The following is a 12,956-nucleotide window of genomic DNA, read 5'->3' as shown; positions in this document are numbered from 1 at the left end:
ACCCCCATCCTCTGAGCCCCCCATCCTCTGCACCCTCTGACCCTCCCATCCTCTGACCCCCCATCCTCTGCACCCTCTGACCCTCCCATCCTCTGACCCCCATCCTCTGCACCCTCTGACCCTCCCATCCTCTGACCCTCCCATCCTCTGCTCCCCCTGACCCCCCATCCTCTGATCCTCCCATCCTCTGACCCCCCCCACCCTCTGACCCTCCCATCCTCAGACCCCCATCCTCTGCACCCCCACCCTCAGACCCTCCCATCCTCTGCGCCCCCACCCTCAGACCCCCATCCTCTGCTCTCCCTGACCCCCCAGCCTCTGCGCCCCCTGACGCCCCATCCTCCGACCCTCCCATCCTCTCTGATCCTCCCATCTTCTGACCCCCCATCCTCTGCACCCCCACTCTCAGACCCCCATCCTCTGCACCCCCACTCTCAGACCCCCATCCTCCGACACCCCTATCCTCAGACCCCCTGACCTCTGCTCCCCCGACCCCCCCATCCTCTGACTCTCCCATCCTCTCTGATCCTCCCATCCTCTGACCCCCCATCCTCTGACCCCCATCCTCTGCACCCTCTGACCCTCCCATCCTCTGACCCTCCCATCCTCTGCTCCCCCTGACCCCCCATCCTCTGATCCTCCCATCCTCTGACCCCCCCCACCCTCTGACCCTCCCATCCTCAGACCCCCATCCTCTGCACCCCCACCCTCAGACCCTCCCATCCTCTGCGCCCCCACCCTCAGACCCCCATCCTCTGCTCTCCCTGACCCCCCAGCCTCTGCGCCCCCTGACGCCCCATCCTCCGACCCTCCCATCCTCTCTGATCCTCCCATCTTCTGACCCCCCATCCTCTGCACCCCCACTCTCAGACCCCCATCCTCTGCACCCCCACTCTCAGACCCCCATCCTCCGACACCCCTATCCTCAGACCCCCTGACCTCTGCTCCCCCGACCCCCCCATCCTCTGACTCTCCCATCCTCTCTGATCCTCCCATCCTCTGACCCCCCATCCTCTGACCCCCCATCCTCTGCACCCCCAGCCTCTGACTCTCCCATCCTCTCTGATCCTCCCATCCTCTGACCCCCCATCCTCTGCACCCCCAGCCCCAGACCCTCATCCTCTGACCCCCCCCACCCTCTGACCCTCCCTCCCTCCCTCCATCCTCGGACCCCCGCCCCCATCCTCCCCCGTCCCCTGAAGCCCCCCCTCCTCCCCTCCCTTGGACCCCCCCGCCCCCCGAGATAGGGGAGGGGGAGGGGGCCCTGTGGCCTCCGGACTGTCCCGGGAGGAAGCTCCCCCTCTCTCCCTCCCTCCCTCTGTCCCTCCCGCATCTTCTTCCTCCCCCCGCCCTTCCTCGGTTTCCTCCCCGCGTCTTCGCCCCATCTTCTTCTTCTTCTTCTTCCCCCTCCTCCCCCTCCTCCCCCTCCTCCTCCCGGGCCCGGGCCCGGCCCCCTCCTCCCTCCCACCGTTGGTCCCGGTTCCCCTGGGTCCCCTCCCTGCTGTCCCCCGCCCCCCGATCCGCAGGCCCGGGTGGGGCAGGGCGGGGGGCGGCGCCCAACTGGTCCAGGCCTGGAGGATGCTCCGGGCCCGCCCCCATTCCATCCCATCCCATCCCATCCCATCCCATCCCATCCCCCTCCATCCCGCCCCACCCCATCCCACCCCATCCCACTTCATCCCAGCCCACTCCATCCCAGCCCACGCCACCCCATCCCACTCCACCCTATCCCTCCCACCCCATCCCATCCCGTTCCATCCCAGTCCATCCCACCCCACCCCATCCCATCCCATCCCACTCCACCCCATCCCTCCCACCCCATCCCATCCCGTTCCATCCCAGTCCATCCCATCCCACCCCATCGCGCCCCACCCCATCCCACTCCACCCCACCCCATCCCTCCCATCCCAGTCCATCCCACCCCACCCCATCCCAATCCATCCCATCCCCTCCACCCCCTCCCCTCCCGGCCCGGTGCCCGCGGGGGTCGGGGGGCGTCCATCTCTCCACGCCCCAAGAGTCCGGGGGGGAGGGGAGCGGCCCGAGAGAGCCCTGGGGGGAGGAGGGAGCCCCCCATCCCCCCTGTCCCCCTCCCGGGCATCCCCCCCCCCCACCCCACTTCATTGTCTGTGCCGAGGATTTGGGGCGGGGGGAGCAGGCTCGGATCAGCCAACTTTGCCCCCGCCTGCCCTCTGCGCCATCTGCCCGCCCGGGGCTCCGTCGGGGCTAAAAGTGCCCCTCCTCCCCTCCCCCGCCCCCCAATCCCCCTCCCCAGAAGGAGGGCTGGGCGGGGGGGGCGCGGGGAGAGGGCATCTTTTTGCTTGGTAGCGTTTTGTGTCTCCCCTTTCTGGGAGACCCCGACCCCCCCGTCCCCCCCACCCCCTTGCCCATCTGCGGCCTTTCCCTCCCATCTGCTTCCCTGGAAGTAGTAGCCCGCGGGGGAGGGGGGCGCCCGGCCTCGCCCGCCCCCAGACCCACCTCCCACCCCCCTGACGCCCCCACCCACTGGCCCAAGCCCACCCGTCTTCCGCCCCCCACCCCCCACCCCTCGCCGGTTCCCCTCCATCCGCTATCCCAAGCCCACCTGAATCCCCCCGACCCGGACTGCCCCGTCTCCCCCATCCTCTTCCCAACCCCATCTGTTCCCAGCTTCCCCCCAGATCCCCCCCCCGTTCTCCCCATCCACTACTCTAAGCCCACCCTCCTCCTACCCCCAGACCCTCCATTCCCCCTTCCACTATCCCAAGCTCTCCCGTCTCCCACTCCCCAGACCCTCCTGTTCCCCCCATTCACTATCCCAAGCTCTCCCGTCTCCCACTCCCCAGACCTTCCTGTTCCCCCCATTCACTATCCCAAACCCACCTGTCCCCCGCCCCCCCAGACCCTCCATTCCCCCATCCACTATCCCAAGCCCACCCGTCTCCCACCCCCCAGACCCTCCTGTGCCCCCCATTCACTGTCCCAAACCCACCTGCCCCCCGCCCCCCCAGAGGCCCCCATTCCTCCCTCCACTGTCCCAAACCCACCCGTCTCCTACCCCCCAGATCCTTCTGTTCCCCCATTCACTATCCCAAACCCACCTGTCCCCCACCCCCCAAGACCCTCCATTCCCCCATCCACTATCCCAAGCCTACCCGTCTCCCATCCCCCAGACCCTCCTGTTCCCCCCATTCACTGTCCCAAACCCACCTGTCCCCCGCCCCCCCAGAGCCCCCCATTCCTCCCTCCACTGTCCCAAACCCTCCCATCTCCCACCCCCAGATCTTCCAGTTCTCCAGCCACTATCCCAAATCCACTCATCTCCCACCCCCCTAGACCCTCCCATTCCCCCATCCGCTCTCCTAAGCCCACCCATCTCCCACTCCCCAGACCTTCCCTGTTCTCCCCCGACTCAGAGTGGAAACCCCCCTGCCCCCTCACCAAGAGACTCCTCTGCACACCCTCACAGGAACACCCCAACACCGACCAGCCCCCCACTGACCCCCACAAATCACCCTCCTTTTTCTGAGGGGTTCCCCATGGCCTCTAGTTTCTGGGGAGTGGGGCCGGGGTCACCCAGGACAGAGAGGACACCCCCCCCCCCCCAACCCCACCGACTGTAGAAAAGGCCAAAGCTTCCACAATCCGGGTGCCTTCCAGATCTGGAAAAGTTGGATTTTTATGTATTTTTTTTTTCCTTTTCAATGACTGCAGACAGGGAATCGGGGTGTGGGGTGTGTGTGTGTTGTGGAGGGGGGCCTCCAGTTGTGTTAGGCTTTTCTCAGAGAGGATGAGTCTTAGTTTTTAGAGTCTTAAAGATGCAGCCCCCCCCCCCCCCCCCAATAACAATTTGGGAGAAAATCCAGAGGTTTCAGACTGTGGTATTAAAACATGCACACACACACACACACCCCCGCAAATAACAATTTGAGAGTGAATCCAGAGGTTTCAGACTAGCGCTCAATAAATACGATTGATTGATTGGTATTCAAACATGCCGCCCCCCCCAACCAAAAAAATAACAATTTGAGAGTGAATCCAGAGGTTTCAGACTGTGGCATTAAAATATGCCCCCCCCCCCCCCCGCAAATAACAATTTGAGAGTGAATCCAGAGGTTTCAGACTAGCACTCAATAAATACGATTGATTGATTGATTGATTGGTATTCAAACATGCCGTTCCCCCCCCCCGCCCAAAAAAATAGCAATATGAGAGTGAATCCAGAGGTTTCAGACTGTGGTATTAAAGCATAATAATAACAATGATAATACTAATAATAACAATAATAATAAGAATTATAATGACGGCGTTTATTAAGCCCATACTATGTGCCAAGCACTGTTCTAAGCACTGGGGAGGTTACAAGGTGATCAGGTTGTCCCATGGGGGGGGCTCACAGTCTTCATCCCCATTTTACAGATGAGGGGGCTGAGGCCCAGAGAAGTGAAGTGACCTGCCCAAAGTCACACAGCTGACAAGTGGCGTGGCTCAGTGGAAAGAGCCCGGGCTTTGGAGTCAGAGGTCAGGGGTTCAAATCCCGGCTCCGCCAATTGTCAGCTGGGTGACTTTGGGCAAGTCACTTCACTTCTCTGTGCCTCAGTTACCTCATCTGTAAAATGGGGATTAAGATTGTGAGCCGCACGTGGGGCAACCTGATCGCCTTGTATCCCCCCAGCACTAAGAACAGTACTTTGCACATAGTAAGCGCTTTAACAAATACCATCATTATTATTATTATTATTAAGTGGCAGAGACGGGATTTGAACCCATGACCTCTGACTCCCAAGCCTGGGCTTTTTCCACTGAGCCACGCTGCTTCCATGTGCAAGACACGCCCCCAGTGCCTCCCCAAAATTACAATTCGGGAGAGAATCCAGAGGTTCCAGACTGTGGTATTAAGCCGTGCCCCCCAAAAATTACAATTCGGGAGAGAATCCAGAGGTTTTAGACTGTGGTATTAAATCGTGCCCTCCGTCCCCCCAAATAACAATTTGGGAGAGAATCCAGAGGTTTCAGACTGTGGTTTTAAAATGTGCTCCCCCCTGCCCAAATAATAATTTGGGAGAGAATCCAGAGGTTTCAGACTGTGGTATTAAAACGTGCCCCCCCCCCCCCAAGTAACAATTTGGGAGAGAATCCAGAGGTTTCAGACTGTGGTATTAAAACGTGCCCCCCCCCAAAGTAACAATTTGGGAGAGAATCCAGAGGTTTCAGATAAAACGTGCCCCCCCCCGCCAAAATAACAATTTGGGAGAGAATCCAGAGGTTTCAGATAAAACGTGCCCCCCCTCAACAATTTGGGAGAGAATCCAGAGGTTTTAGACTGTGGTATTAAAACGTGCCCCCCCCCCCCCAAATAACAGTTTGGGAGAGAATCCAGAGGTTTCAGACTGTGGTATTAAAACGTGCCCTCCCCCAAAAATAACAATTTGGGAGAGAATCCAAAGGTTTCAGATAAAATGTGCACACCCCCCCCCCAAATAACAATTTGGGAGAGAGTCCAGAGGTTTCAGACTGTGGTATTAAAACGTGCCCCCCACCCCCAAATAACAATTTGGGAGAGAATCCAGAGGTTTCAGACTGTGATATTAAAACGTGTCCCCCCCCCCCAAATAACAATTTGGGAGAGAATCCAGAGGTTTCAGATAAAACGTGCCCCCCCCCCCCCAAATAACAATTTGGGAGAGAATCCAGAGGTTTCAGACTGTGGTATTAAAATGTGCCCCCTACCTACCCACCCACCCACCCCCACTCCACATTCTCCCTCTCAGGGGTCTTTTTTGTTTTTGTTTTTTAATTGGCATTTGTTAAGCGCTTACTATGCGCAAAGCACTGTTCTAAGCGCTGGGGAGGATACAGGCTGATCAGGTTGTCCCACGTGGGGCTCCCAGTCCTCATCCCCATTTTACGGATGAGGCAACTGAGGCCCGGAGAAGTTAAGTGACTTGCCCAAGATCACACAGCAGACATGTGGTGGAGTCGGGATTCGAACCCATGAGCTCTGACTCTAAAGCCCGGGCTCTTTCCACTGAGCCACGGCCCGCATTTTACCTCAGCTAAAAGGAGAGACTTTGCCCATTTGGTGTCCTCTTTTCTTCCCCCCACTTCTTCCTCTGCATTCATTCATTCATTCAATCGTATTTATTGAGCGCTTACTGTGTGCAGAGCACTGTACTAAGCGCTTGGGAAGTCCAAGTCGGCAACATCTCTGCATCCTCCGCTCTCCCCGGCTTCCAGCCCCATCCCATCTCCCCGCCTTGGGCCTGGGGAGGGTCTTGGATGGAGGGGTCACCAGGTTCATCCGCCACCCCCGCTCCCTCCTCAGTCCATCTGCCCTCTTCCCTGTATATATGTATATATGTTTGTACATATTTATTACTCTATTTGTTTATTTATTAATTTTACTTGTACATATCTATTCTATTTATTTTATTTTGTTAGTATGTTTGGTTTTGATCTCCGTCTCCCCCTTTTAGACTGTGAGCCCACTGTCGGGTAGGGATTGTCTCTATATGTTGCCAACTTGGACTTCCCAAGCGCTTAGTACAGTGCTTTGCACACAGTAAGCGCTCAATAAATATGATTGATTGATTCCCGGCCCGGATGTCTCCGACAGACGGTTCATCTGGCAGGGAGGCCCCGGGCCGGAGGGGATGATGGAGTAGGGCGTGGCGGGGGGGGGGATCATCATCATCATCATCATCAATCCTATTTATTGAGCGCTTACTGTGTGCAGAGCACTGTACTAAGCGCTTGGGAAGTCCAAGTTGGCAACATCTAGAGACAGTCCCTACCCAACAGTGGGCTCACAGTCTAAAAGGGGGAGACAGAGAACAAAACCAAACATACTAACAAAATAAGATAAATAGAATAGATATGTACAAGTAAAATAAATAGAGTAATAAATATGTACAAACATGTCTGCGGGTCACCCCAGGAAATATAATAATAATAATAATGATGATGATGGCATTTGTTAAGTGCTTACTATGTGCCAAGGGGGGGATGTCTGCGGGTCACCCCAGGAAATATAATAATAATAATAATAATAATGATGGCATTTGTTAAGCGCTTACTATGTGCCAAGCACAGTTCTAAGCACTGGGGAGGATACACGGTGACAGGTTGTCCCACGTGGGGCTCCCAGTCTTCATCCCCATTTGACAGATGAGGGAACTGAGGCCTAGAGAAGTGAAGTGACTCGCCCGAAGTCACCCAGCTGACATATTGTACAGATTTATTACTCTATTTATTTATTTATTTTACTTGTACATATCTATTCTATTTATTTTATTTTGTTAGTATGTTTGGTTTTGTTCTCTGTCTCCCCCCTTTTAGGCTGTGAGCCCACTGTTGGGTAGGGCCTGTCTCTAGATGTTGCCAATTTGTACTTCCCAAGCGCTTAGTCCAGCGCTCTGCACATAGTAAGCGCTCAATAAATACGATTGATGATGATGATGATATAAAGTAGGGGGACGATGGCGAGAGGCGCTTAGAGTCTGGTCGTTCTCCCGAAGTCAGAGCAGTGAGTCTGCAATCAATCAATCAATCAATCGTATTTATTGAGCGCTTACTATGTGCAGAGCACTGTACTAAGCGCTTGGGAAGTACAAATTGGCATCACATAGAGACAGTCCCTACCCAACAGTGGGCTCCCAGTCTAAAAGGGGGAGACAGAGAACAGAACCAAACATACCAACAAAATAAAATAAATAGGATAGAAATGTACAAGTAAAATAAATAAATAGAGTAATAAATATGTACATACATATATACAGGTGCTGTGGGGAAGGGAAGGAGGTAGTGCTCAATAAATACGATTGACTGACTGACAGCGAGGGTTTAAGATCTCTCGGGGGTCAAGGGCCTCCTCCGGCTTTGCGCCTGTCGGGTTTTGGGGTTTTTAAAAAATTGTTTCTGCCAAACCCGATTTGTCGTTTATCTCTTCAGGCCTCTCCTGTTGGCAGCTCCCAGGAGAACTGTGGGAGAAGCAGACGGGATGGCATCCTCTCCCACTCCGGGGACTTGGGCTATCTCTTCCTCTCTCCTTTCCGAGCGCGGAAGTAACTTCCTCCTTCCCGCCTCGGTTTTAAACCCTTTCGGCCTGGGAGGTTGCGGTTCCCCGAAGCTGTTCGTGCCCCCCACCTGCCCGGGCCACCCGACAGGCCCGCATCTCAATCCATCATCATCATCATCATCATCAATCATATTTATTGAGCGCTTACTGTGTGCAGAGCACTGGACTAAGCGCTTGGGAAGTCCAAGTTGGCAACATCTAGAGACAGTCCCTACCCACACAGTGGGCTCACAGTCTAAAAGGGGGGAGACAGAGAACAAAACCAAACATACTAACAAAATAAAATAAATAGAATAGATAGGTACAAGTAAAATAAATAGAGTAATAAATCTGTACAAACATATATCCATATATGCAGGTGCTGTGGGGAAGGGAAGGAGGTAAGATGGGGGGAATGGAGAGGGGGACGAGGGGGAGAGAAAGGAAGAGGCTCAGTCTGGGAAGGCCTCCTGGAGGAGGTGAGCTCTCAGCAGGGCCTTGAAGGGAGGAAGAGAGCGAGCTTGGCGGATGGGCAGAGGGAGGCATTTATTGAGCGCTTACTGTGCACAGAGCACCGGATTGAGCGTTCTTTCACTCGTTCAGTCGGATTTATTGAGCGCTCACGGTGCGCAGAGCCCTGGACTAAGCGTTCTTTCATTCGTTCGTTCGGTCATCATCATCATCATCATCATCAATCGTGTTTATTGAGCGCTTACTATGTGCAGAGCACTGGACTAAGCGCTTGGGAAGTACAAGTTGGCAACATATAGAGACAGTCCCTACCCAACAGTGGGCTCACAGTCTACAAGTTCGGTCGTATTTAGGGAGCGCTGAATGGGTGCAAAGCAATGGACTAAGCGCTGGGAAGTGTATATTCTATTACCTGTATATTCTATATATATGTATATATGTTTGCATATATTTACTACTCTATTTATTTATTTATTTTACTTGTACATATCTATTCTATTTGTTTTACTTGTCCATATCTATTCTATTTATTTTATTTTGTTAGTATGTTTGGTTTTGTTCTCTGTCTCCCCCTTTTAGGCTGTGAACCCACTGTCGGGTAGGGACTGTCTCTATAGGTTGCTAACTTGTACTTCCCAAGCGCTTAGTCCAGTGCTCTGCACGCAGTAAGCGCTCAATAAGTGCGATTGATTGATTGATTGATTGATTGATTGATTGGAGGGCAGGGATCCTATCAACTAACTCCCATGGACACTCCCAAGGGCTCAGTACAGTGCTCTACATATGGCAGGTGCTTTTATTCATTACTCTATTTATTTTACTTGTACCTATTTACTCTTCTATTTATTTTGTTAATGAGGTACATATAGCTTTAATGCTATTTGTTCTGACGATTTTGACACCTGTCTACGTGTTTTGTTTTATTGTCTGTCTCCCCCTTCTAGACTGTGAGCCCGCTGTTGGGTAGGGACCGTCTCTAGATGTTGCCAACTTGTACTTCCCAAGCGCTTAGTACAGTGCTCTGCACACAGTAAGTGCTCAGTAAATACGATTGAATGAATGAATGAACAGTAAGCGCTCAATAAATACAATTGATGACGATGATGATGATGGGGAGAGGACGAGAACAGTAAACAGACACATTCCCCGCTCCCAGTGAGGTGACAGTCAAGAGGGGGAGGCAGACGTTTCTATAAATATATAAATGACAGATATGGACATAAGCGCTTTGGAGATGGGAAGGGCGGATGATCATGATGATTGTGATGATGATAATAATATCTGTTAAACGCTTGCCACGAGAAGCAGCGTGGCTCAGTGGAAAGAGCCCGGGCTTCGGAGTCAGAGGTCACGGGTTCGAATCCCCGCTCTGCCAATTAGCCGTGTGACTTTGGGCCAGTCACTTCGCTTCTCTGGGCCTCAGTTCCCTCATCTGATGATCTGTGTCCTTCTGAAAGCTCACCTCCTCCAGGAGGCCTTCCCAGACTGAGTCCCCCCTTTTCCTCTGCTCCTACTTCCCTCCCCATCACCCCTACTCCCTCCCTTTGCTCTACCCCCCTCCCCGCCCTACAGTACTTGTGTACATTTGCACATATTATTCCAATTTATTAGTGGTGTGTATATATAGCTATAATTCTGTTTATCTATTTTGATGATTACTCTATTCATTTATTTATTTATTTATTTTACTTGTACATAGCTATTCTATTTATTTTATCTTGTTAGTATATTTGGTTTTGTTCTCTGTCTCCCCCTTTTAGACTGTGAGCCCACTGTTGGGTAGGGACTGTCTCTATATGTTGCCAATTTGTACTTCCCAAGCGCTTAGTCCAGTGCTCTGCACATAGTAAGCTCTCAATAAATACGATTGATGATGATGATGATCTGGAAAACGGGGATGAAGACTGTGAGCCCCCCGGGGGACAACCTGATCACCTCATAACCTCCCCAGTGCTTAGAACGGTGCTTTGCACATAGTGAGCGCTTAATCAATGCCGTCATTATTATTATTACTATTATTATTACATGGCAGGCACTGTACTAAGAGCTGAGGTAGATTCAAGCTAATCAGGTTGGACGTAGTCCCTGTCCCAAATGGGGCTCACAGTCTTCATCCCCATTTGGCAGATGAAAGAAGACAAGTGAAGTGACCGGCCCAAGGTCACACGGCAGACAAGGGCGGAGCCGGGATCAGAACCCAAGTCCTCGGGCTCCCAGGGCCCAGGCTCTATCCATTAGGCCACGCTGCTTCTCTAAGAGAATAATAATAATAATAATGGCATTTATTAAGTGCTTACTATGTGCAAAGCACTGTTCCAAGCGCTGGGGAGGTTACAGGGTGATCAGGTGGTCCCACCTGGGGCCCCCAGTCTTCATCCCCATTTTCCAGATGAGGGAACTGAGGCCCAGAGAAGTGAAGTGACTTGCCCAAAGGCACACGGCTGACAAGCGGCGGAGCCGGGATGGGAACCCGTGACCTCTGACTCCAAAGCCCGGGCTCTTTCCCACTGTACTTCTAGACTGTGAGCCCACAGAGGCACAAGGGAAGAAGCAGATGCCACCCCTCTCCCCCTGCCACCTCCCAGCTTTCCATACACACATAGAGAGTCAGCGATCCGCACATTGTTGCGGAGTGTCACACACCCCTCCTCATCCACAGCCACCCACATGTCCTGCAGACCCTAACCCAGCCCCCTCCCCGCCACTCCACCCCATTACCTTCCCGAGCAGGCCGGAGGTGGGGCGAGGGGGTGGGGGTCTCGGGCTCCTGAGTTCAGGGGTCTTGTCTCCTGAGCATCTGGGAGCAGAAGCACTCTTCCCTCCTTCATGTCATCGAGGGCCGGAGGCCTGGGGGGGCTGTTGGAGGAGGAGGAGGAGGAGGAGAAAAAGGAGGAGCAGGAGAAGGAGGAAGAGGAGGAAGAAGAGGAGAAGGAGGAAGAAGAGGGGGAGGAAAGGAAAAGGAGGGAGAGGAGAAGGAAGAAAAAGAGAGGAGGAGGAGGAAGAGGGGAGGAAAGGAAAAGGAGAAGGAAGAAAAAGGGGGGAGGAAAAGGAGGAAGAAGAAGGGGGAGGAGAAGGAAGAAAAAGGGAGGAGAGGAGGAGGAGGAGAAAGAAGGTGAGGAAGAAGGGGGAGGAAAAGAGAAAGAAAAAGGGAGAAGGAAGAGAAGGAGAAGGAGGAAGAAGAGGGGGAGGAAAGGAAAAGGAGGAAGAGGAGAAGGAAGAAAAAGGGGGAAGGAAAAGGAGGAAGAAGGGGGGAGGAGAAGGAAGAAAAAGGGAGGAGAGGAGGAGGAGGAGGAAGGTGAGGAAGAAGGGGGGAGGAAAGGAAAAAGAGGAAGAAAAAGGGAGAAGGAAGAGAAGGAGGAAGAAGAGGGGGGAGGAGAAGGAAGAAAAAGGGGGGAGGAGAAGGAAGTGGAGGACAAAGAAGGGGGGGAGGAGGAAGAAGAGGAGGAGAAGGAGAAAGAAGGGGAGGAAGAAGAGGGGGACGAAAGGAAAAGGAGGAAGAGGAGAAGGAAGAGGGGAGAGGAGAAGGAAGAAAAAGGGGAGGAGAAGGAGGAAGAAGAGTGGGGAGAAGGAAGAAAAAGGGGGGAGAAGGAAGAGGAGGAGAAGGAGGAAGAGGGGGGAGGGGGAGGAGGAGAAGGAGGAAGAAGTGGGGGAGGATGGAGGAGGAGGAGGAGGAAGAGGAGGAAGACCAGCAAGCTAAGAGATGTAGTAGCCCCTCAGGCTGAATCGAGGAGGCAACAAAGAGCCTCGAGGAACCCCCCTCCCCCCCCCCCGCCCCCCAAACCAAAGGCAGAGGGGAGTCTGGAGAGTGTACGGGTGTGAGTATATATGTGTGTTGAGTGGGGGGGTCCTCACTTCTTCCCCACCCTGGCTTCCGAAACAGGATTTGATTCTGACTGGGGAAAAACGCAGAGGAGAAGCTTGGAAAATTTTAGCCCCTCCAGATACACTCCCCGCCCCGGCCTGAACTTCTGCTGGGTGACCTCGGGCGAGTCACCTGACTTCCCTGGGCCTCAGTTTTCCTCATCTGTGAAATGGGGATGAAATCTCTACCCTCCCTCCCACCGGGAATGCAAACCCCAAGGGGGAAATAGCCCAGATTTGGGGGTCAGAGAACCGGGGTTCTCCTCCTGGCTCCACCAGTTTCCTGCCGTGGGTGGCCGTGGGTAAGTCACTTGACTTTCCTGGGCCTTTAGTACAGTGCTCTGCACATAGTAAGCGCTCAATAAATACGATTGATGATGATTGGGGGTTCGATCCGTGTCCTCCGTCCCCCCCTTCGGCCGCGAGCCCCGTGGGGGACAGGGTCTGTGTCCCACCTGATGATCTTGGATCTCCCCTAGCGCTTAGCCCACTCCTTGGCATAAAGGAAGCGCTTACTTGATTTGTGAGGTGCTCATGATGATGATAATAATAATGATGGTGGTATTTATTTATTTATCTTGTACGTATC

General features: G+C 53.7%; 1 protein-coding gene across 1 annotated transcript in view; it reads left to right on the top strand.

Moving 5' to 3' along the window:
* The window catches only part of LOC119931425 (nucleolar protein 4-like), a 40,338-nt gene that overhangs the window by 573 nt on the left and 26,809 nt on the right, over positions 1 to 12,956 (top strand). The gene's annotated exons all lie outside the window — the stretch shown is intronic.

The sequence above is a fragment of the Tachyglossus aculeatus genome, chromosome 8, assembly GCF_015852505.1.
Source record: "Tachyglossus aculeatus isolate mTacAcu1 chromosome 8, mTacAcu1.pri, whole genome shotgun sequence".
Lineage (NCBI taxonomy): Eukaryota > Metazoa > Chordata > Mammalia > Monotremata > Tachyglossidae > Tachyglossus > Tachyglossus aculeatus.
This window is presented reverse-complemented; position numbering and strand designations above follow the sequence as displayed.